Genomic DNA, 22,500 nt, shown 5'->3' with positions numbered 1-22,500 from the left:
AGGTGGGTACTGGCCGGCTGACCTGGTGTGATGGTTTGTTTGGTGAACACTTGGCGGTACTTGCACTTGGCTGTGCTTGGACTTGAAGGTGGGATCCGGCTGGCCTAGGCCATTGGTGGTTGGTTGGTGGGTTAGCCCTTAGCTGGGCTGGCTGGCTGGCTGGCCATCGGTGGTGTGGTGTGGTGAGGTGTGTGGAGTCGAGCATCGCGCGCCGTTGCCTTCTTCGGAGTGTTGTAGGTACGCAAGTGCTTGCAATGCAAAGAGGTTGGTGATGGAGTGACATTGCCTTCACCATGGAGTTGCGGGTACTTAGGTACTTGCAAGGAGATGGTGGTATGGTGGTGTTGCGTGTGTGGTGTTCGATTAGAAAGATATAATTTCTAAGTCCGGATTAGTGCTGTCAGTGGGGCCGCCGCTAACAGGTCCTGCACGGCCACCGTGGGGCTTGACTTGGCGCTATTCCGGACTTGGGGCGATCACGATGTCCCCGTGCGGGACTTAGAAGATGGAAGAACACAAGTACCCTTATCCCATGACTTGTGAGCGATTGGCATACGTTACCACATGAAGAGAAAAATTGGCTAAGTCCCGGATCCATATTATATGAAGAGAAAAATCGGCTAAGTCCCGGATCCATATTATATGAAGAGAAAAATTGGCTAAGTCCCGGATCCATATTATATGAAGAGAAATATCGGCTAAGTCCAGGATCCATATATAATAACCTAATAATCGGCTAAGTCCCGGATCCATATTATATGAAGAGAAAAATCGGCTAAGTCCAGGATCCATATATAATAACCTAATAATCGGCTAAGTCCAGGATCCATATATAATAACCTAATAACAGGCTAAGTCCAGGATCCATATTATATGAAGAGAAAAATCGGCTAAGTCCGAGATTGGGTCTGTCAGACATACACTTTCAAGATACCACACAAGCAAGCAAGATGGCCTAGTGATGGAACCATATAATATGAAGAGAAAAATCGGCTAAGTCCGAGATTGGGTCTGTCGGAAATACACTATCAAGTTACCACACAAGCAAGCAAGATGGCCTAATGATGGATCCATATGATATGAAGAGAAAAATCGGCTAAGTCCAGGATCCATATAATATGAAGAGAAAAATCGGCTAAGTCCCAGATTGGGTCTGTCAGAAATACACTTCCAAGTTACCACACAAGCAAGCAAGATGGCCTAGTGATGGATCCATATGATATGAAGAGAAAAATCGGCTAAGTCCAGGATCCATATAATATGAAGAGAAAAATCGGCTAAGTCCCAGATTGGGTCTGTCAGAAATACACTTCCAAGTTACCACACAAGCAAGCAAGATGGCCTAGTGATGGATCCATATGATATGAAGAGAAAAATCGGCTAAGTCCCAGATTGGGTCTGTCAGAAATACACTTCCAAGTTACCACACAAGCAAGCAAGATGGCCTAATGATGGATCCATATGATATGAAGAGAAAAATCGGCTAAGTCCAGGATCCATATAATATGAAGAGAAAAATCGGCTAAGTCCCAGATTGGGTCTGTCAGAAATACACTTCCAAGTTACCACACAAGCAAGCAAGATGGCCTAGTGATGGATCCATATGATATGAAGAGAAAAATCGGCTAAGTCCAGGATCCATATAATATGAAGAGAAAAATCGGCTAAGTCCCAGATTGGGTCTGTCAGAAATACACTTCCAAGTTACCACCCAAGCAAGCAAGATGGCCTAGTGATGGATCCATATGATATGAAGAGAAAAATCGGCTAAGTCCCAGATTGGGTCTGTCAGAAATACACTTCCAAGTTACCACACAAGCAAGCAAGATGGCCTAGTGATGGATCCATATGATATGAAGAGAAAAATCGGCTAAGTCCCAGATTGGGTCTGTCAGAAATACACTTCCAAGTTACCACATGAGCAAGCAAGATGGCCTAGTGATGGATCCATATAATATGCAGAGAAAAATCGGCTAAGTCCCAGATTGGGTCTGTCAGAAATACACTTCCAAGTTACCACATGAGCAAGCAAGTTACCACATGAAGAGAAAGCCGGCAAAGTCTGGGAATGTTACCACATGAACTGGAAAATGGGCAAAAACCTACCTTCACAGGGAACGTGAATAAGTAAGGCTGTAGACATCGGATCGACAAGCCAAAGACTGATATGGAAAGGAAATGAGTAGTACTAGCTTTCCTGAGAGTTGCAGAGCTTAGACTGCATATGAACGAAAGTTATTAAGCGTCAAAGTCAGAGAAGTTACCCAAAGGAACACAAGTTCCAACTTAGAGCATGTATACCGCCTAGACGGTAAGAGGTACGGCCAGGCTGAGGAATAAGAAAATGTTGGCCAACATGTTCCCTAACTATCCCCCGAAGACCGCAAAGCAATCCAACATCAACCAAGAAAGTTATAGCCCGATCAAGGAAACACCTACTTTGCACCGATTTTGCACCAAATACATGTACCAAGCACCTTCGGTTGCATACCTGCAGGGGCTTACCATAGTAGGCCATGGAAGACCGATATACCGAACATAATCACTTTCTATCTCCTCGGGTGTTGGAGGTAGCGCTTTGCGGTACAAGAACGAAAGTTAGACCATATCTTGGTGCATCTTTTTGCCCAAAAACACAAGACCCTATCTACCAAGGCAAGAAAGTTGTGTGGGGACAAAATGTCCAAAAGTGCCCAAAGTGGCACACTTGAACCATATATTCGAGAAAAACACAAGTGTGGGCCTGAGCTAGCAAGTTGAAATGTTCTGACCGTCAGTAGCCCTAGTTGAGGTGCACTTATCATTATATGAGGCCAACGTGCCAGCTAGTCTCTAAAGGGGCGATATGGGTGTTCCAAGGTTTGTACCCAATTGAGGAAAAAACAGGGTAAGGTACGGTGTACCGCGAATAACTCGGGCTATAGATGTCCGATCGATGAGTTTGGCATATGTATGGAAAGGTCTCGACGAGACCTAACTACCCTGAAAGTATGAAGGCAAAGACTTGAATGACCGGGAAGTAATTAAGTGCACAAGTGGTAAAGTTGCACCAAAGTCCATGTTACCCGAAGTGGTACATGAACACCCAATATTCGACCAAAACACAAGTTTAGAGACGAGCTAGCGAGCTACATTGTTCAGACCGTCAGTAGCCCGCATCAAGACACGCATTTCATTATATTGAGCCTAGCCGCTAGCTCGACTCGAAGTCGGTCATATGGTTGGTTGATGGTTTGGACCGACCACGTGGTGTACCAAGGTTATGTACCTTTCATGAATTAAAACTCTGGCTGTATGGCACTGAGCGACAAGCTAAGGTGTGATTTGGAATAGTCTTGAGTGGGACTATTTAGGAAAAATGCGAACAAAAAATCACAAAGTCCTTGGGCGAAGCTATTAGCGAAACATAGAGCAAATTGGTACCAAAAACTATGGAAATGGGACTTGAGTCAAAAATAACCGCAAGTTGGAGAAGAGATAGCAAGCTTGCGTAGAACATTTATAACTAGTGCGTGGTATGACCAACAAAAATGTGTATGGGGCCAAGGCGCTGGCTGGCCTCCAAAGTGGTGATATGGGCGATTCAAAGTTTGTACCCAAGTATGAACAAGTATGGAAAAAACAGGGTAAGGTACTAAGTACCATGAATAACTTCGGCTGTAGATGGCCTAGCGAGGCAAACCGCATATCGTTGGAAAGGTATTGGGGAGACCTATCTACCCTGAAAGTTTCATGAGGCTGAGTTGAAAGACCACGGAGATATTAGGTGATGATGGTCCAATTCGGGGACCAAGTCGCAGGAAATGGCACTTGACCAAAATCACGCTTGGAAGGTGAATACCGGCTTACCGGTAAGAGATAGCGACTTGGCGTAGAATATTCATAAGTTGGGCGTGTAAAGACGCAACTTTCATTATATGGGGGCAACCCGGTCAGGGTGCTCCAAGTCGGTCGTTTGGTCGGTTTATGGTTTGGGCCGACCATGTGGTGTACCAAGAAGAGGTACCTTTCATGAATTATAACTCGGTCAGTTTGCCACCGAGCGACAAGTTGCGATGTGATTTGGAATGGTCTTGAGTGGGACTATCAAGCAAAAATACAAATAGAAAATCAGCTTGTCCATGGCCGAAGCTATTAGTGAAACATATAGCAAAATGGGTCCAAAAACGAATGAAATGGGACTTGGACCAAGAATAACGGCAAGTTGGAGAAGAGATAGCAAGTTGACGTAGAACATTTATATTTTGGGCATAGTATGACCAACAAAAAAGTATTTGGGGCCAAGGTGCTGGCTGGCCTCCAAAGTGGAGATATGGGCGATACAAAGTTTGTACCCAAGTACGAACAAGTATGGAAAAAACAGGGTAAGGTACCAAGTACCATTAATAACTTCGGCTGTATATGGCCGAGCGAGGCAAACGGCTCACCGTTGGAAAGGTCTCGGGGAGACCTATCTACCCTGAAAGTTTCATGAGGCTGAGTTGAAAGACCACGGAGATATTAGGTGATGATGGTCGTATTCGGGGACCAAGTCGCAGGAAATGGCACTTGACCAAAATCCCCCTTGGAAGGTGAATACCGGCTTACCGGTAAGAGATAGCGACTTGGCGTAGAATATTCATAAGTTGGGCGTGTAGAGACGCAACTTTCATTATATGGGGCCAACCCGGTCAGGGTGCTCCAAGTCGGTCGTTTGGTCGGTTTATGGTTTGGGCCGACCACGTGGTGTACCAAGTTGAGGTACCTTTCATGAATTATAACTCGGTCAGTTTGCCACCGTGCGACAAGCTGCGGTGTGTTTTGGAATGGTCTTGAGTGGGACTATCAAGGAAAAATACAAATAGAAAATCAGCTTGTCCATGGCCGAAGCTATTAGTGAAACATATAGCAAAATGGGTCCAAAAACGAATGAAATGGGACTTGGACCAAGAATAACGGCAAGTTGGAGAAGAGATAGCAAGTTGACGTAGAACAATTATATTTAGTGCATAGTATGACCAACAAAAAAGTATATGGGGTCAAGGTGCTGGCTGGCCTCTAAAGTGGAGATATGGGCGATACAAAGTTTGTACCCAAGTATGGCAAAAACTGGTAGAGGTACCTTTCATGAATTACTGCTCAGGCTGTATGGCACTTAGCGGGACGCTTGGCTCTGGTATGGAATAGTCTTGAGTGGGACTATCAAGGAAAAATACGAACAAAAAATCACCATGTCCACGGACGAAGGTATTAGCGAAACTTAGAGCGAAATTGCGACCAAGTCGCTGGAAATGGCCCTTGGACCAAGTATACCGTCAAGGCGGTACGAGATAGCGAGTTGACGTGGAATATTTATAAGTTTGCCTCCACGAGACGAAAGTTTAGTTATATGGGGTCAACCCGCCCAGGGTTGTCCAAGTCGGTCATATGGCTGATCGAAATTTTCGACCAAGTACTGAGAAAACAGGGTAAGGTACCAAGTACCTCAAATAACTTCGGCTGTAGATGTCCGAGCGAAGCAAACGGCATAGCGTTGGAAAGGTCTTGAAGTGCTCTAAACACCCTGAAAGTATGAGAACACTATCTGGAAAACTCGTGGAGATATTAGAGAAACATAGGGCCCAAAAGATACCAAGTCGCAGGAAATGGGCCCTCCAAGAACACCCTAAAATGCCAATTACGGCTAAGTTGCAGGCCAGCTAGCGAAGTGAAATGTTCTAGGCATAACTAGAACACGTTAAGGCGCAACTTTTTGAATCAGAACTTTTTTCGATATCTGGCCCCCAAAGGGGGGATATGGTCGATCCAAGGATTTTTCCAAGTTTCGGTACTTTTTACGGTATCGCTCATAGCTCCGGCTGTACGCAAGCAAATGACAACCTAAGACATGATTTGGAAAGGTATTGAGTAGTACTATTTTACGTTAGAACACAGCGAAGCGCTATCGGTTCATGGCAAGGCCGATATAAGCAGTCAAAGATGAAAAATGTTGACAAAATGAACAAAAATTACCTTGGTACGCGAATAGCGGCCAGGGATGAAGAGGTACGAAGGTGGTGTAGAACAATTATAATTAGGGCTTGGTACGCTCTAAAAGTTTGCCGAAGACCGCAAAGCGCTCAGACCCATCGAAAGTGGCCATTTGGGCCGAACAGTGCATGCAAAGAGGTGAAAATGCAAAAATTGCACTTTGGGGGGCGATTTGCGGGGGGAAGGAGGGGTCGGAGGGCAAAATGTCCCTTGACCAAAAAGTTTTATCTCGTCGAGATCTACAACATTGCCGAAGACCGCAAAGCGCTAGCTCGCAATCGAAAAATCGAGAATTTGAAAATTTTCTAAGTCTTGGGCTCCCTAAGGAAAAGTTTCAAAAATCACGTTTGTCCCCTATTTTGAAGGGGAAGGAGTCGGTTCCGGGGCATGGTGTCTTCGGCAAAAAGTCTTATCTTTTTGCGTACTTTCGACTAGTTCAATAAAAATTTTTGACCCAAAATTTGTTCGGCGGACCCCTAGGTCGAAAAACCCGAAAAAAGTCGAAAAAAGTCGAAAATGTCGAAAAATGAGAAAACCTCATATTCGGACTCTACACGAGCCCCAGATATTGAAAAGTGAAATCCGCGGTCGATTTGGAACAAAAAATTTACCTAGGCAAAGTTGTATGGAGGTAGGGACCCCTGAGAAAAAAGTTTGGTCCCGAGGCTCCTTGGACCACCAAGTCCCTAGGTCGGACCAAAATCGGAAAAAATCCGACCAAAGTCGAAAGTGTCGAAAATTTTAAAAAACCCCTTTTGGGGCCCTATGGCCTCCCTAGATAATGAAAAGTGAGGTCCGCGGCCGATCCGGAAGAAAAACTTGACCTAGGGAAACTTGTATGACGGTGGGGACCCAAAAAAATTTCGATGAGTGTAGTTTAGACAGGCCGGAAAATGTATCGGTGGTCCGTATCAAGGGACGTCTTTTAGTTCCATGGGGTGGTGGTCGTCGAACAAAGTCGCCTAGGTCGACCACCAGAAAGACCAGTCGTGTTGTAATGGATGTTTTGGCCACTTTACTAGGGAAACCTAGTAGGTCGAAGCAAATTTGGGGTTCGAGATGAGTTGGTGAAAGTTGGTCCAACCTAGGTGTGCTTGGTGGAGGTTGACCATGAAAGTAGAGCATGATGGGAATGACCATAACTTTGGTTCTAGATGTCGGATCGGTACACTTTCGGCAGTTTTGGAAAGGTGAAGGCCTGCTCTAGCTATGTTTCCTACCAAGCTGAGCGCCTACTAGTGACCCGGAGGAGGTATTAAGGGTCAAAGGCAAAAAGGGGTACCCTAAAGTGCGTGTGACCAAGAAAATGGGAAAAACGGTATCGCCTATAGCTCAGGCTGTATGGCTCGGATCGGAAAGCTTGGATATTCGTTGGAAAGGTCTTGACGAGCGCTAGCTATGTGTCCTACCAAGCGAAGCGCTAGGTGTTGAGCAAGTCGGTCATATTAGAGGGCAAAGGTGAAAAATGGTGGTTTAGAGGCGAAAATTCACCTTATGATCGAAAATAGCGGGCGAACGATAAGAGCTACGAACACGGCGTAGAACAATCATAAGTACGTTACCACAAGACCTAACTTTGGCCAATATAGAGCGAGAAGATCGGAGGTACCCATCAGGGTGATATGGCTGGTTCAAAGTTGGACCAAAACGAGACTTGAGAAATGGATTGAAACACGGTATCGCGAATAACTCAGGCTGTATGGAACGGATCAACAAGCTTAGATCAGTGTTGGAAAGGTCGAACCGAGCGCTAACTATAATCCCAAACAACCGAAGCGCTAAGTGTTGAGCAAAACTGAGTTATTAAGCGACAAAGTGGAAAAATAATACCAAAATGGCCAAAAATCACACAAGACCAAGAATACCGAGCAAGCGGTAAGAGATAGCGGGTTGACGTAGAATACTTATAAGTTTGCCTCTACGAGACCTAAAAGTCGTCCATAGAAAGCGAGAAGATCGGACCACTCTGGAAGGGTGATACGAGTGGTCAAAAATTAGCAAAAATGAAACATGGCTAAAATGGATTTGACTTGTGCACCATGTAGCTCCGGCTGTATGGCATGGATTGTAGAGCTAGGATATGTTTTGGAAAGGTAACACCCAGCGCTAGATACGACTAGAAGAAAGCAAAGCGCTAACTAGCATGATTTGGAAGTTATTAAGCGTCAAAGTCGAAAAATGTTACCAAAATTGAAACTCGAGTACATTGGGCCAAAAAGTACAAGTTGTGAAATTTGGACTTACGAGTAAAATACCGAGCAGGCGGTAAGAGATAGAGACTTGGTGTAGAACAATTATAAGTTGGGCATGTTATAACCTATATTTGGCCCGAACATGGTGTCGAGATCGGAGGTACCCAAAAGGGTGGTACGGGTGTTAGATGGTTTTCCCAGAGCATAAGCTCCACATGATATGGAAAACGGGAAACATCATAACTTCGGCTGTATGGCATGGAATGGAACGAACAAGGTATCGATGGAAAGAGAAAAGGTAGCGCTAACTATAATTCCTACCAAGCAAAGCGCTAGCATGTGACCGTTCGGGTGTTATTGTGAGTCAAAGTCAGAAATTGTTACCACGAGAGGCGAAAATCCGACTAAGTCCAAAAATACCGGGCTGGCGGTAAGAGATACGGCTTGGCCGTAGAACATTTATAAGTTGGCCAAGACAAGACCTAAGTTTCGTCCATAGACGACAAGAAGATCGAAGATACCTGAAGGTGAGATATGGGCGTCCCAAAGTGGGCCTTTGAAAAAGTGACAAACTTCCCTTATAACAGCATACACCAAATATCTCTGGCTCTATGGCACCGAATAAGAAGTTGAGGTCAGCGATAGAAAGGTGATAGTCAGCGCTAAATATCATACGAACAGAGTGAAGCGCTAAAGGGAAAGGATCTTGGTGATATAAGGTGACAAAGTCGAGAAAAGTTGCCTCAAAATCATGAAAAATGTGAAAAAATGGCTAAGTCCCGGGTGCCTTAAGGGCAGGTTGATCGAATGTACCGAGCTGGCGGTACGAGATAGAGACTTGGTGTAGAACAATTATATGTTTGGCATGGCAAGACCTACATTTGGTCAATACAAAGTGAGAAGATCAAAGATACCCGCAAGGGTGATATTGGTGTCCAAAGGAAAAAAGCACTAAGTCTTGGGAAACTTATATGAAGAAAAAGGACCCTGATGGGTCATATGGGATGGATCGAAAAATCGGCTAAGTCCCAAAATGGGGATGTCAGAACTACACTCATGTGTTACCACATCAAGCAAGGCAAACTTATATGAAGCAAAGGACCCTGATGGGTCATATGGTATTGATCGAAAAATCGGCTAAGTCCCAAAATGGGGATGTCAGAACTACACTCAAATGTTACCACACCAAGCAAGGCAAACTTATATGAAGCAAAGGACCCTGATGGGTCATATGGTATTTTACGAAAAATCGGCTAAGTCCCAAAATGGGGATGTCAGAACTACACTCAAATGTTACCACACCAAGCAAGGCAAACTTATATGAAGCAAAGGACCCTGATGGGTCATATGGTATTTTACGAAAAATCGGCTAAGTCCCAAAATGGGGATGTCAGAACTACACTAAAAAGTTACCACACCAAGCAAGGCAAACTTATATGAAGGCAAGGACCCTGATGGGTCATATGGTATTTTACGAAAAATCGGCTAAGTCCCAAAATGGGGATGTCAGAACTACACTCAAATGTTACCACATCAAGCAAGGCAAACTTATATGAAGCAAAGGACCCTGATGGGTCATATGGTATTTTACGAAAAATCGGCTAAGTCCCAAAATGATGATGTCAGAACTACACTAACAATTTACCACATGAAGCAAGGCAAACTTATATGAAGGAAAGGACCCTGATGGGTCATATGGTATTTTACGAAAAATCGGCTAAGTCCCAAAATGGGGATGTCAGAACTACACTCAAATGTTACCACACCAAGCAAGGCAAACTTATATGAAGCAAAGGACCCTGATGGGTCATATGGTATTTTACGAAAAATCGGCTAAGTCCCAAAATGGGGATGTCAGAACTACACTCAAATGTTACCACACCAAGCAAGGCAAACTTATATGAAGCAAAGGACCCTGATGGGTCATATGGTATGGATCGAAAAATCGGCTAAGTCCCAAAATGGGGATGTCAGAACTACACTCAAATGTTACCACACCAAGCAAGGCAAACTTATATGAAGGCAAGGACCCTGATGGGTCATATGGTATTTTACGAAAAATCGGCTAAGTCCCAAAATGGGGATGTCAGAACTACACTCAAATGTTACCACACCAAGCAAGGCAAACTTATATGAAGCAAAGGACCCTGATGGGTCATATGGTATTTTACGAAAAATCGGCTAAGTCCCAAAATGAGGATGTCAGAACTACACTAAAAAGTTACCACACCAAGCAAGGCAAAGTACCTAGGTGAACCCTAGGAAGAAACACGGACCAAGTCAGATGGCCTAAGTCAATAGAACAAGTGACCTAGGCAAAGTTGTATGGCGCTGAGGACCCTGAAAAATCTGGTTAGTGTAGTTTAGACAGGGTAGGTTTTTGGGTCGGCCGAACCCCCTTATTTTGGGTTTTGGCCTCATCAAGAAGCTACACCTAGGCAAACTGCCTAGGGTGAAAGTGCGAAGACCAATCGAATAGTAAGACAAGTTTTGACCGATCGCCCTAGGCAAGCTTGTATGAAGAAAGGGACCCTAAGGGTCATATGGAAATACATGAAAAATCGGCTAAGTCCCAAAATTGGGATGTCAGAACTACACTAAAAAGTTACCACATCAAGCAAGGCAAACTACCTAGGTGAACCCTAGCAAGAAACACGGACCAAGTCAGATGGCCTAAGTCAAGAGTGCAAGTGACCTAGGCAAAGTTGTATGACGGTGAGGACCCTGAAAAATCTGGTTAGTGTAGTTTAGACAGGGGAGGTTTTTGGGTCGGCTGAACCACCTTATTTTGGGTTTTGACCTCCTCAAGAAGCTACACCTAGGCAAACTGCCTAGGGTGAAAGTGCGAAGACCAATCGAATAGTAAGACAAGTTTTGACCGATCGCCCTAGGCAAGCTTGTATGAAGAAAGGGACCCTAAGGGTCATATGGAAATACATGAAAAATCGGCTAAGTCCCAAAATTGGGATGTCAGAACTACACTAAAAAGTTACCACATCAAGCAAGGCAAACTACCTAGGTGAACCCTAGCAAGAAACACGGACCAAGTCAGATGGCCTAAGTCAAGAGTGCAAGTGACCTAGGCAAAGTTGTATGACGGTGAGGACCCTGAAAAATCTGGTTAGTGTAGTTTAGACAGGGGAGGTTTTTGGGTCGGCTGAACCTCCTTATTTTGGGTTTTGACCTCCTCAAGAAGCTACACCTAGGCAAACTGCCTAGGGTGAAAGTGCGAAGACCAATCGAATAGTAAGACAAGTTTTGACCGATCGCCCTAGGCAAGCTTGTATGAAGAAAGGGACCCTATGGGTCATATGGAAATACATGAAAAATCGGCTAAGTCCCAAAATTGGGATGTCTGAACTACACTAAAAAGTTACCACATCAAGCAAGGCAAAGTACCTAGGTGAACCCTAAGAAGAAACACGGACCAAGTCAGATGGCCTAAGTCAAGAGTACAAGTGACCTAGGCAAAGTTGTATGGCGCTGAGGACCCTGAAAAATCGGGTTAGTGTAGTTCAGACAGGGGAGGTTTTTGGGTCGGCTGAACCTCCTTATTTTGGGTTTTGACCTCCTCAAGAAGCTACACCTAGGCAAACTGCCTAGGGTGAAAGTGCGAAGACCAATCGAATAGTAAGACAAGTTTTGACCGATCGCCCTAGGCAAGCTTGTATGAAGAAAGGGACCCTATGGGTCATATGGAAAATCCATGAAAAATCGGCTAAGTCCCAAAATTGGGATGTCTGAACTACACTAAAAAGTTACCACATCAAGCAAGGCAAAGTACCTAGGTGAACCCTAAGAAGAAACACGGACCAAGTCAGATGGCCTAAGTCAAGAGTACATGTGACCTAGGCAAAGTTGTATGGCGCTGAGGACCCTGAAAAATCGGCTTAGTGTAGTTCAGACAGGGGAGGTTTTTGGGTCGGCTGAACCTCCTTATTTTGGGTTTTGACCTCCTCAAGAAGACAGACCTAGGCAAACTGCCTAGGGTGAAAGTGCGAAGACCAATCGAATAGTAAGACAAGTTTTGACCGATCGCCCTAGGCAAGCTTGTATGAAGAAAGGGACCCTTAGGGTCATATGGAAATTCATGAAAAATCGGCTAAGTCCCAAAATTGGGATGTCAGAACTACACTATAAAGTTACCACATCAAGCAAGGCAAAGTACCTAGGTGAACCCTAGGAAGAAACACGGACCAAGTCAGATGGCCTAAGTCAAGAGTATAAGTGACCTAGGCAAAGTTGTATGGCGCTGAGGACCCTGAAAAATCGGGTTAGTGTAGTTAAGACAGGGGAGGTTTCAGGGTCGGCTGGACCTCCTTATTTCGGGTTTTGGCCTCCTCAAGAAGACAGACCTAGGCGAATTGCCTAGGGTGAAACTGCGAAGACCAATCGAATAGTAAGACAAGTTTTGACCGATCGCCCTAGGCAAGCTTGTATGAAGAAAGGGACCCTTAGGGTCATATGGAAATTCATGAAAAATCGGCTAAGTCCCAAAATTGGGATGTCAGAACTACACTAAAAAGTTACCACATCAAGCAAGGCAAAGTACCTAGGTGAACCCTAGGAAGAAACACGGACCAAGTCAGATGGCCTAAGTCAAGAGTATAAGTGACCTAGGCAAAGTTGTATGGCGCTGAGGACCCTGAAAAATCGGGTTAGTGTAGTTAAGACAGGGGAGGTTTCAGGGTCGGCCAGACCTCCTTATTTCGGGTTTTGGCCTCCTCAAGAAGACAGACCTAGGCGAATTGCCTAGGGTGAAACTGCGAAGACCAATCGAATAGTAAGACAAGTTTTGACCGATCGCCCTAGGCAAGCTTGTATGAAGAAAGGGACCCTATGGGTCATATGGAAATTCATGAAAAATCGGCTAAGTCCCAAAATTGGGATGTCAGAACTACACTATAAAGTTACCACATTAGCAAGGCAGACTTGTATGAAGAACGGGACCCAGGTGAAAGTAGCAAATATCCCAAACCGAACATGAATATTATACACACAAGAGTACGAACATAAAGGAACACGGACCAAGCGTGCCGAGAGAATCGGTACTATAGAGCCCTCGTGGTTCTACACAAAGACTTTATGTTAGGGGTTCAAGCCCCATAGTACTCAAACGGTGACAGTAGCAAATATCCCAAACCGAACATGAATATTATACACACAAGAGTACGAACATAAAGGAACACGGACCAAGCGTGCCGAGAGAATCGGTACTATAGAGCCCTCGTGGTTCTACACAAAGACTTTATGTTAGGGGTTCAAGCCCCATAGTACTCAAACGGTGACAGTAGCAAATATCCAAAAACGAACTGGAATTTACATTCTGTTGGTCATGCGGTCGTCCAAAGGGGTCTAGTATCCTGGGATGACAAGCATCACGGGCACAGTCTCGTATCAAAACAGTCGAAGAGGCCCGCGAAAGCTTGCTTTCCATGGCTATGCGATGCACAAATTGAGTTTCTCCGTAGTTATACACAGCGCACAGGTGAAAGTAGCAAATATCCCAAATCGAACATGAATTTTATACACACAAGAGTACAAACATAAAGGAACACGGACCAAGCGTACCGAGAGAATCGGTACTAGAGCCCTTGTGGTTCTACATTGAGAGCCCTCGTGGTTCTACATAGATACTTTATGTTAGGGGTTCCAACCCCATAGTACTAGAACGGTGGAAGTAGCAAATAAACCGAACGTGGAATTTACTTTCTGATGGTCATGCGGTCGTCCAAAGGGGTCTAGTATCCTGGGATGACAAGCATCACGGGCACAGCTCGTATCAAAACAGTCGAAGAGGCCCGCGAAAGCTTGCTTTCCATGGCTATGCGATGCACAAATTGAGTTTACTCACCGTAGTATAAAACGAACGAACCGAACCTATCCGAGTAGGGATAATGGGCGCAGTAACATACTTCTGTGACCCAGCGAGAGTTGAACGAGGTGACATGAACTGTCAGTGGCTTATATCAGATGGGATACATACATGAGATTGCTTTCAAATCTACACTCGAAAACCTAACCAAGTAAAAGCGAACGTGGGAAGGATTCGAAACCGGTCACGAAATCTTAAGCTGGAAAGAGTCATCACTATGGATACATATTATGCGAAACCAATCAAGTGCTCAGTACTGATCCAAAACCTAAGAGCACTAGTGAACACCTTATTCTCACCCTAGTTCACATCCAAGTGATCGACCACGTGTGTGAAGCAAAGACCAATCGAATTCCTCAATGAACCGAACACTATGAACAAATGGCCAAAAACGTTATAACTATCCAAACATCCTACTATCTAGCGAAAGTCATCACGATGGAACCATACCATGATCTTTAACCTATAGCGCTCACCATATTCCTACCCAGAGTGCAAGTGAACAGATTGCTCACCCCTACCCAGTTCACAACCACGTGATCGACTAACATACCGAGGTTACCACAAGTCAAAGTTATACGTTTACAAGCGCAAGACCAATCGAAAACCCCGAAAGCAATCTCGACCCAAAATGTATTATCCGTGAGTGTAGTCGAGTCTCGTACTCGTCATCTGTAATCGTCGGATAGAATATCCAGTACACGGTTGTCTTTCCAAATGAAATCTACATACAGAACTCGCTCTTGGCAAATGGGTGGCATTGGCGCAATCAGGAGCGAGCTCCCGTCCGGGTGCCAAGTGATTGGCAAATGTCTGGGGGAAAGCAACCATATGTTGATTTGTCTGTTAGTGTACTGGGTGTTTGAGGTATGTAGTATCCACGCTTGGTTGGGTGTGTCAGAGGACCATGGATGCGTTCACAACCCCAATTGGGGTACATCGGGAATGATTTTGTGGAACCGATGTGCCCGGCACACACTAAGTTTTGTTGCAAGTTAATAGTGTGCCATGTCCGGGGGGGTTGTGATTAAACTCTGGTGAATTGCGTACTGTGGTGATTGGGGTATGAAAGCCCCGCAGTTGCAATGATCGGACGCGCCTAGCGTGTCCTTTAGTTGATGGTAGGGAAATGAAGGCCCTTGTCAGCTCACCTAAGTATTCATGGAAGTTTGGCATAAGGTCGCTGTGGTAGGGGTATGAAGGCCCCGTCAGCGCATGCACAATCGGGCGCACGAGCGCTTAGCGGAGTCGAATGCCGCTCAAGTGCCTGTCCGGTGCATCGGGTGTGTGTGTGATACGAGGGCAATGAGGTTCGCACGGGGGCTCGCCTCCCGTGTGCTACCGGACTTGACAACATATAGAACGTGGTGTTTGCTCCTCCGGGTGCAATGGGACAATGAACATTCGAACGCAAAGTCGGAATTCTGGTTGATCCTACCAGTAATATACGCTCGTCTCAAAGGTTAAGCCATGCATGTCTAAGTACAAACAGATTTAATGTGAAACCGCATAAGGCTCAGTATAACAGCTATAATTTACGAGATCATCAACCTAGTTACTTGGATAACTGTGGAAAATCTAGAGCTAATACATGCAACATGCCAGGACCCTCGCGGGAACTGGTGCACTTATTAGTCAAACCAATCGCGGGTTCTCCGTGTCATTGAGTTGAAGTCTGGATAATGATGCTGATCGTATGGTCTCGCACCGACGACAGATCTCGCAAATATCTGCCCTATCAACTATGGATGGTAGTATAGAGGACTACCATGGTTGCAACGGGTAACGGGGAATCAGGGTTCGATTCCGGAGAGGGAGCCTGAGAAATGGCTACCACATCCAAGGAAGGCAGCAGGCGCGTAAATTACCCAATCCCGGGACGGGGAGGTAGTGACAAGAAATAACAATATGAAACTCTTTAATGATGTTTCATAATTGGAATGAGTAGAGCATAAATCCTTCTACGAGGATCAAGTGGAGGGCAAGTCTGGTGCCAGCAGCCGCGGTAATTCCAGCTCCACTAGCGTATATTAAAATTGTTGCGGTTAAAACGTTCGAAGTTGATACTTGTCCAACACAGTCCGGCTCCGCCGACCCGGTCAACCCGTGGTCGGTGGGCCAAGTCGGAATCTGGTTGCGACTCAATGGTGTGGTAGGGCACCAAGTCTGTGTCATGGTGTGCCCTTCAACGGGTGCAAGTGTAACATAGAGCTCGACCGCTCACGTTTACCTTGAACAAATTAGAGTGCTTAAAGCAGGGTGCCCAAACGCCCTAGAATAATCTTGCATGGAATAATGGAATACGACCTTGGTCTAATCTTTCATTGGTTTGTACTCAGACCGGAGGTAATGATTAACAGAAGTAGTTGGGGACACTAGTATTACGGCGCGAGAGGTGAAATTCGTAGACCGTCGTAAGACTAACTAAAGCGAAGGCATTTGTCAAGGATGCTTTCTTTAATCAAGAACGAAAGTTAGAGGATCGAAGGCGATTAGATACCGCCCTAGTTCTAACCGTAAACGATGCCAACTAGCAATTGGGAGACGCTACAACCAGGTGCTCTCAGTAGCTTCCGGGAAACCAAAGTCAGGTTCCGGGGGAAGTATGGTTGCAAAGTTGAAACTTAAAGGAATTGACGGAAGGGCACCACAATGAAATGGAGCTTGCGGTTCAATTTGACTCAACACGGGAAAACTTACCAGGTCCGAACTTATGGAGGTGAGACAGATTAATAGCTCTTTCTCAAATTTAAGGGTAGTGGTGCATGGCCGTTCTTAGTTCGTGGATTGATTTGTCTGGTTAATTCCGATAACGAACGTGACTCACATATGCTAACTAGAACGCAGTCAGCGTTAATGCGTCGATGCCGATTGGAACGGGTTAGGACCTTTCGGTGGAGTATGACCTGACACCTTCGCTGTTCGTGTGCGCAAGTGCACTTACGGTACGCTGCTTAGCAGGACAATTTGTGTTTAGCAAAATGAGATCGAGCGATAACAGGTCCGTGATGCCCTTAGATGTTCTGGGCTACACGCGTGCTACAATGTGGGTAGCAGCGTGTCTCCTATTCCGAGAGGAACGGGAAATCACTCAAATACTCACTTAGTAGGGATTATGGATTGCAATGGTCCATATGAACTCGGAACTTCTAGTAAGTGCTGGTCATCAGCCAGCGTTGAATACGTCCCTGCCCTTTGTACACACCGCCCGTCGCTACTACCGATGGATTATTTAGTGAGGTCTTTGGAGATGATCGTTCGCTGGATCCTCGTGAACCGCGTCTGCTTTATCGAAGTTGACCGAACTTGATGATTTAGAGGAAGTAAAAGTCGTAACAAGGTTTCCGTAGGTGAACCTGCGGAAGGATCATTAGTGGCCAAGTGATCCTTCCAGAAGTCCGAACCTGCGGGTTGAGACTTCGGCACAAGTTGCCATATGATAATTGACGAAACACTATAGAAGTCCGAACCTGCGGGTTGAGACTCAGGCACAAGTTGCCATATGAAAGTTGACGAAACACTAACAAGTCCGAACCTGCGGGTTGAGACTTAGGCACACGTTGCCTTATACATGACTTCGAACAAATACACAAGTCCGAACCTGCGGGTTGAGACTTAGGCACAAGTTGCCTTATACATGACTTCGAACAAATACACAAGTCCGAACCTGCGGGTTGAGACTTAGGCACAAGTTGCCATATGAAAGTTGACGAAACACTAACAAGTCCGAACCTGCGGGTTGAGACTTAGGCACACGTTGCCTTATACATGACTTCGAACAAATACACAAGTCCGAACCTGCGGGTTGAGACTTAGGCACAAGTTGCCTTATACATACATTGGCCAAATAAACAGAAGTCCGAACCTGCGGGTTGAGACTTAGGCACAAGTTGCCATATTATATTCGATCAAACACTAAGTAGTCCGAACCTGCGGGTTGAGACTCAAGACCGTAACAAGATGTCACTATACAAGTCCGAACCTAAGGGTTGAGACTTAATGCGATCTAGATACCAAGTTGACATCCAATACCTGTTGAGCAAAACCAAAGATTCCCTGTTCTCGAATGATTACACTATATAACAGGGAATCATGAAGAAATCAAGCAAGCGTGAAACAAAGTCATCACTTGGGCATGCTCGATAGCCAACCACATGACCTTAACCTAAGAGAGCATGCAAACCACATGATACCTATAAACGATTAACCCGCCCTAGTTCAATCGTTCACCAAGTGATGACTTCAGTATGGCTAAGAGAAAAACTTTTAAATGGGAAAAACTCTAAGTCCGAACCTCCGGGTTGAGACTTCCGCGTCGGAGGTGGGCGCACCTCCTATCCGAAAGATGATGAATCAGGGGTGTTCGGTCAGCAATGGTCGGATGCCCCGTCGTAGTCCAACTATGACAATCAAAGTCAAGACCTCCGGGTTGAGACTTTCCGCGAGTACAAGCATAAAGGAACACGGACCAAGCCGTACCGAGAGAATCGGTACTAGAGCCCTCGTGGTTCTACATTGAGAGAGCCCTCGTGGTTCTCATTAGGGGCTTTATGCAAGTCGTACTCAATACTGTGGTGTGAAGTATAAAGTATAGTCCTCGCCTGGTCCACGCTGCTTCGGCGGTCCTGGGTAAGATAGTTAATTCTAGCTTGCCCTATAGTGGAATGAGGACACTTAATGCTTCGTCTTTTAGCGGCGGCTAGACTCCTCCTCACGGGGAACGAGTTGACGCGCACAGCGGCGGCTTACGCACTATGGCAATCATGGATGCCTGAAGATTCCGTGAAGTTCTCCCCTGGTCCACGCTGCCTCGGCAGTCCTGGGTAAAATGGAATATTTCCAGCTTGCCCTATAGTGGAAGAGGACTATCCAACAATACAAAGTCAAGACCTCCGGGTTGAGACTTTCCGCGTCGGTGGTGTCGCGCACCGCCTATCCGAAAGATGGTGTAACAGGGGTGTTCGATCAGCAATGGTCGGATGCCCCGTCATAGTCCAACTATGACAACCAAAGTCAAGACCTCCGGGTTGAGACTTTCCGCGTCCGGAGGTACGCGTACCGCCTACCCGAAAGATGGTGTGCTTCTGGGGTATTCGATGAGTCGGATACCCCGTCGTAGTCCAACTATGACAATCAAAGTCAAGACCTCCGGGTTGAGACTTCCGCGTCCGGAGGTACGCGTACCGCCTACCCGAAAGATGGTGTGCTTCTGGGGTATTCGATGAGTCGGATACCCCGTCGTAGTCCAACTATGACAATCAAAGTCAAGACCTCCGGGTTGAGACTTCCGCGTCCGGAGGTACGCGTACCGCCTACCCGAAAGATGGTGAATCAGGGGTGTTCGATCAGCAATGGTCGGATGCCCCGTCGTAGTCCAACTATGACAATCAAAGTCAAGACCTCCGGGTTGAGACTTTCTAAGAGTACAAGCATAAAGGAACACGGACCAAGCCGTACCGAGAGAATCGGTACTAGAGCCCTTGTGGTTCTACATTGAGAGAGCCCTCGTGGTTCTCATTAGGGGCTTTATGCAAGAAGTACTCAATACTGTGGTGTGAAGTATAAAGTATAGAGTCCTCCACTGGTCCACGCTGCTCCGGCGGTCCTGGGTAAGATAGTTCATTCTAGCTTGCCCTATGTGGAAGAGGACTCAATACCCTACCTGTTGAGCTTGAAACAAAGTCATCACTTGGGCATGCTCATATTGCCATACACAATTACATTATATTCGAATGAGCATGCAAGCGACCCTATATAGACCGAACCAAAACGATAGATACCGCCGTAGTTCACCCCCACCAAGTGATGACTTCAGTATGGCTAGTGTGTGAAGTATAAAGTATAGTCCTCCCCTGGTCCACACTGCTTCGGCGGTCCTGGGTAAGATAGTTAGTTCTAGCTTGCCCTATGTGGAAGAGGACACAATACTTAATACTTAGAGTACAAGCATAAAGGAACACGGACCAAGCCGTACCGAGAGAATCGGTACTAGAGCCCTCGTGGTTCTACATTGAGAGAGCCCTCGTGGTTCTCATTAGGGGCTTTATGCAAGTCGTACTCAATACTGTGGTGTGAAGTATAAAGTATAGAGGCCTCCACTGGTCCACGCTGCTCCGGCGGTCCTGGGTAAGATAGTTCATTCTAGCTTGCCCTATGTGGAAGAGGACTCAATACCCTACCTGTTGAGCTTGAAACAAAGTCATCACTTGGGCATGCTCATATTGCCATACAATATTCCATTATCTACTAATGAGCATGCAGCTATATGATTATAACCTGTAAACGATTACCCCGCCGTAGTTCAGCGCTTCAACCAAGTGATGACTTCAGTATGGCTAGTGTGTGAAGTATAAAGTATAGTCCTCCCCTGGTCCACACTGCTTCGGCGGTCCTGGGTAAGATAGTTAGTTCTAGCTTGCCCTATGTGGAAGAGGACACCATACTTAATACTGTGGTGTAATGAACAAAGTATAGTCCTCCACTGGTCCACGCTGCTTCGGCGGTCCTGGGTAAGATAGTTAGTTCTAGCTTGCCCTATGTGGAAGAGGGCATACAAGACAAAGTATAGTTCTCCCCTGGTCCACGCTGCTTCGGCGGTCCTGGGTAAGATAGTTAATTCTAGCTTGCCCTATGTGGAAGAGGACATAATACTCTACCTGTTGAGCTTTAAACAAAGTCATCACTTGGGCATGCTCTATAGCCAACCACATGACATTAACCTAAGAGAGCATGCAGCGTATTATCCCAATGCAAAGTAAACGATAGACTCGCCCTAGTTCAGTGCTTCAACCAAGTGATGACTTCAATATGGCTAGTGTGTGAAGTATAAAGTATAGTCCTCCCCTGGTCCACACTGCTTCGGCGGTCCTGGGTAAGATAGTTAATTCTAGCTTGCCCTATGTGGAAGAGGACACCATACTTAATACTGTGGTGTAATGAACAAAGTATAGTCCTCCACTGGTCCACGCTGCTCCGGCGGTCCTGGGTAAGATAGTTCATTCTAGCTTGCCCTATGTGGAAGAGGGCATACAAGACAAAGTATAGTTCTCCCCTGGTCCACGCTGCTTCGGCGGTCCTGGGTAAGATAGTTAATTCTAGCTTGCCCTATGTGGAAGAGAGCATACATGAACCAAGAACGAAGGTTATGATCGAGGAATGATTCGACAACTAACCGATGGTATGAAATGTGAAGAATTCAAGCAAGCACACAATCAAGTCATCACTTGGGCATGCTCGATAGCCAACCCTATGACATTAACCTAGTAGAGCATGCGAAAACCAATATATATGTAAACGATGCCCCTCCCTAGTTCAGCGCTTCAACCAAGTGATGACTTCAGAATGGCTAAATCAAATCGGTTCAAAACATACCATCGGTACCCTATTGAAACACACAAGTCGATATCAAACCTCATGATTGTGTAGTCCTCCACTGGTCCACGCCGCTTCGGCCGTCCTGGGTAAAATGGAACATTCCAGCTTGCCCTATGTGGAAGAGGGCACATTACTCAATACTGTGGTGTGAAGTATAAAGTTCAGTTCTCCCCTGGTCCACGCTGCTTCGGCGGTCCTGGGTAAGATAGTTCATTCTAGCTTGCCCTATGTGGAAGAGGACACTTCATACTTCGTCTCTAAGCGGCGGCTTGACTCCTCCCTACGGGGAACGGGTTTACGCGCACAGCGGCGGCTTACGCACTATGGCAGTCATGGATGCCTTACGTTTCTATGAAAAGTGTGTTCCTCCCCTGGTCCACGCTGCTTCGGCAGTCCTGGGTAAGATAGTTAGTTCTAGCTTGCCCTATGTGGAAGAGGACACGAAGACTTACTGTGGTGTGAAGTATAAGGTTCAGTTCTCCCCTGGTCCACGCCGCTTCGGCCGTCCTGGGTAAAATGGATTCATCCAGCTTGCCCTATGTGGAATGAGGACACTTTATGCTTCGTCTCTAAGCGGCGGCTTGCTCCTCCCTACGGGGAACGGGTATACGCGCACAGCGGCGGCTTACGTTATGGCAGTCATGGATGCCTTACGTTTCCATGAAAAGTGTGTTCCTCCCCTGGTCCACGCTGCTTCGGCAGTCCTGGGTAAGATAGTTAGTTCTAGCTTGCCCTATGTGGAAGAGGACACGTAGACTTACTGTGGTGTGAAGTATAAGGTTCAGTTCTCCCCTGGTCCACGCCGCTTCGGCCGTCCTGGGTAAAATGGATTCATCCAGCTTGCCCTATGTGGAATGAGGACACTTTATGCTTCGTCTCTAAGCGGCGGCTTGCTCCTCCCTACGGGGAACGGGTATACGCGCACAGCGGCGGCTTACGCAAGTTAGTCACCCTCGGCAGTGGATCACTCGGCTCATGGATCGATGAAGACCGCAGCTAACTGCGCGTCATAATGTGAACTGCAGGACACATGAACATTGATAAGTTGAA

General features: G+C 46.1%; 1 non-coding gene across 1 annotated transcript in view; it reads left to right on the top strand.

Moving 5' to 3' along the window:
* The first annotated feature begins 22,398 nt into the window (after window positions 1–22,398).
* Window positions 22,399–22,500, top strand: part of LOC131270255 (5.8S ribosomal RNA) — a 155-nt gene continuing 53 nt past the window's right edge. Inside the window, exon 1 of the ribosomal RNA XR_009179365.1 lies at window positions 22,399–22,500. This exon is cut by the window's right edge and continues 53 nt beyond it. This is a non-coding gene — a ribosomal RNA (5.8S ribosomal RNA).

This window comes from Anopheles coustani (assembly GCF_943734705.1).
Source record: "Anopheles coustani chromosome X unlocalized genomic scaffold, idAnoCousDA_361_x.2 X_unloc_19, whole genome shotgun sequence".
In the NCBI taxonomy this organism is placed as follows: Eukaryota; Metazoa; Arthropoda; class Insecta; order Diptera; family Culicidae; genus Anopheles; species Anopheles coustani.
Note: the sequence above shows the minus strand (reverse complement) of the source record. Positions and strands in the feature narration are given on the sequence as shown.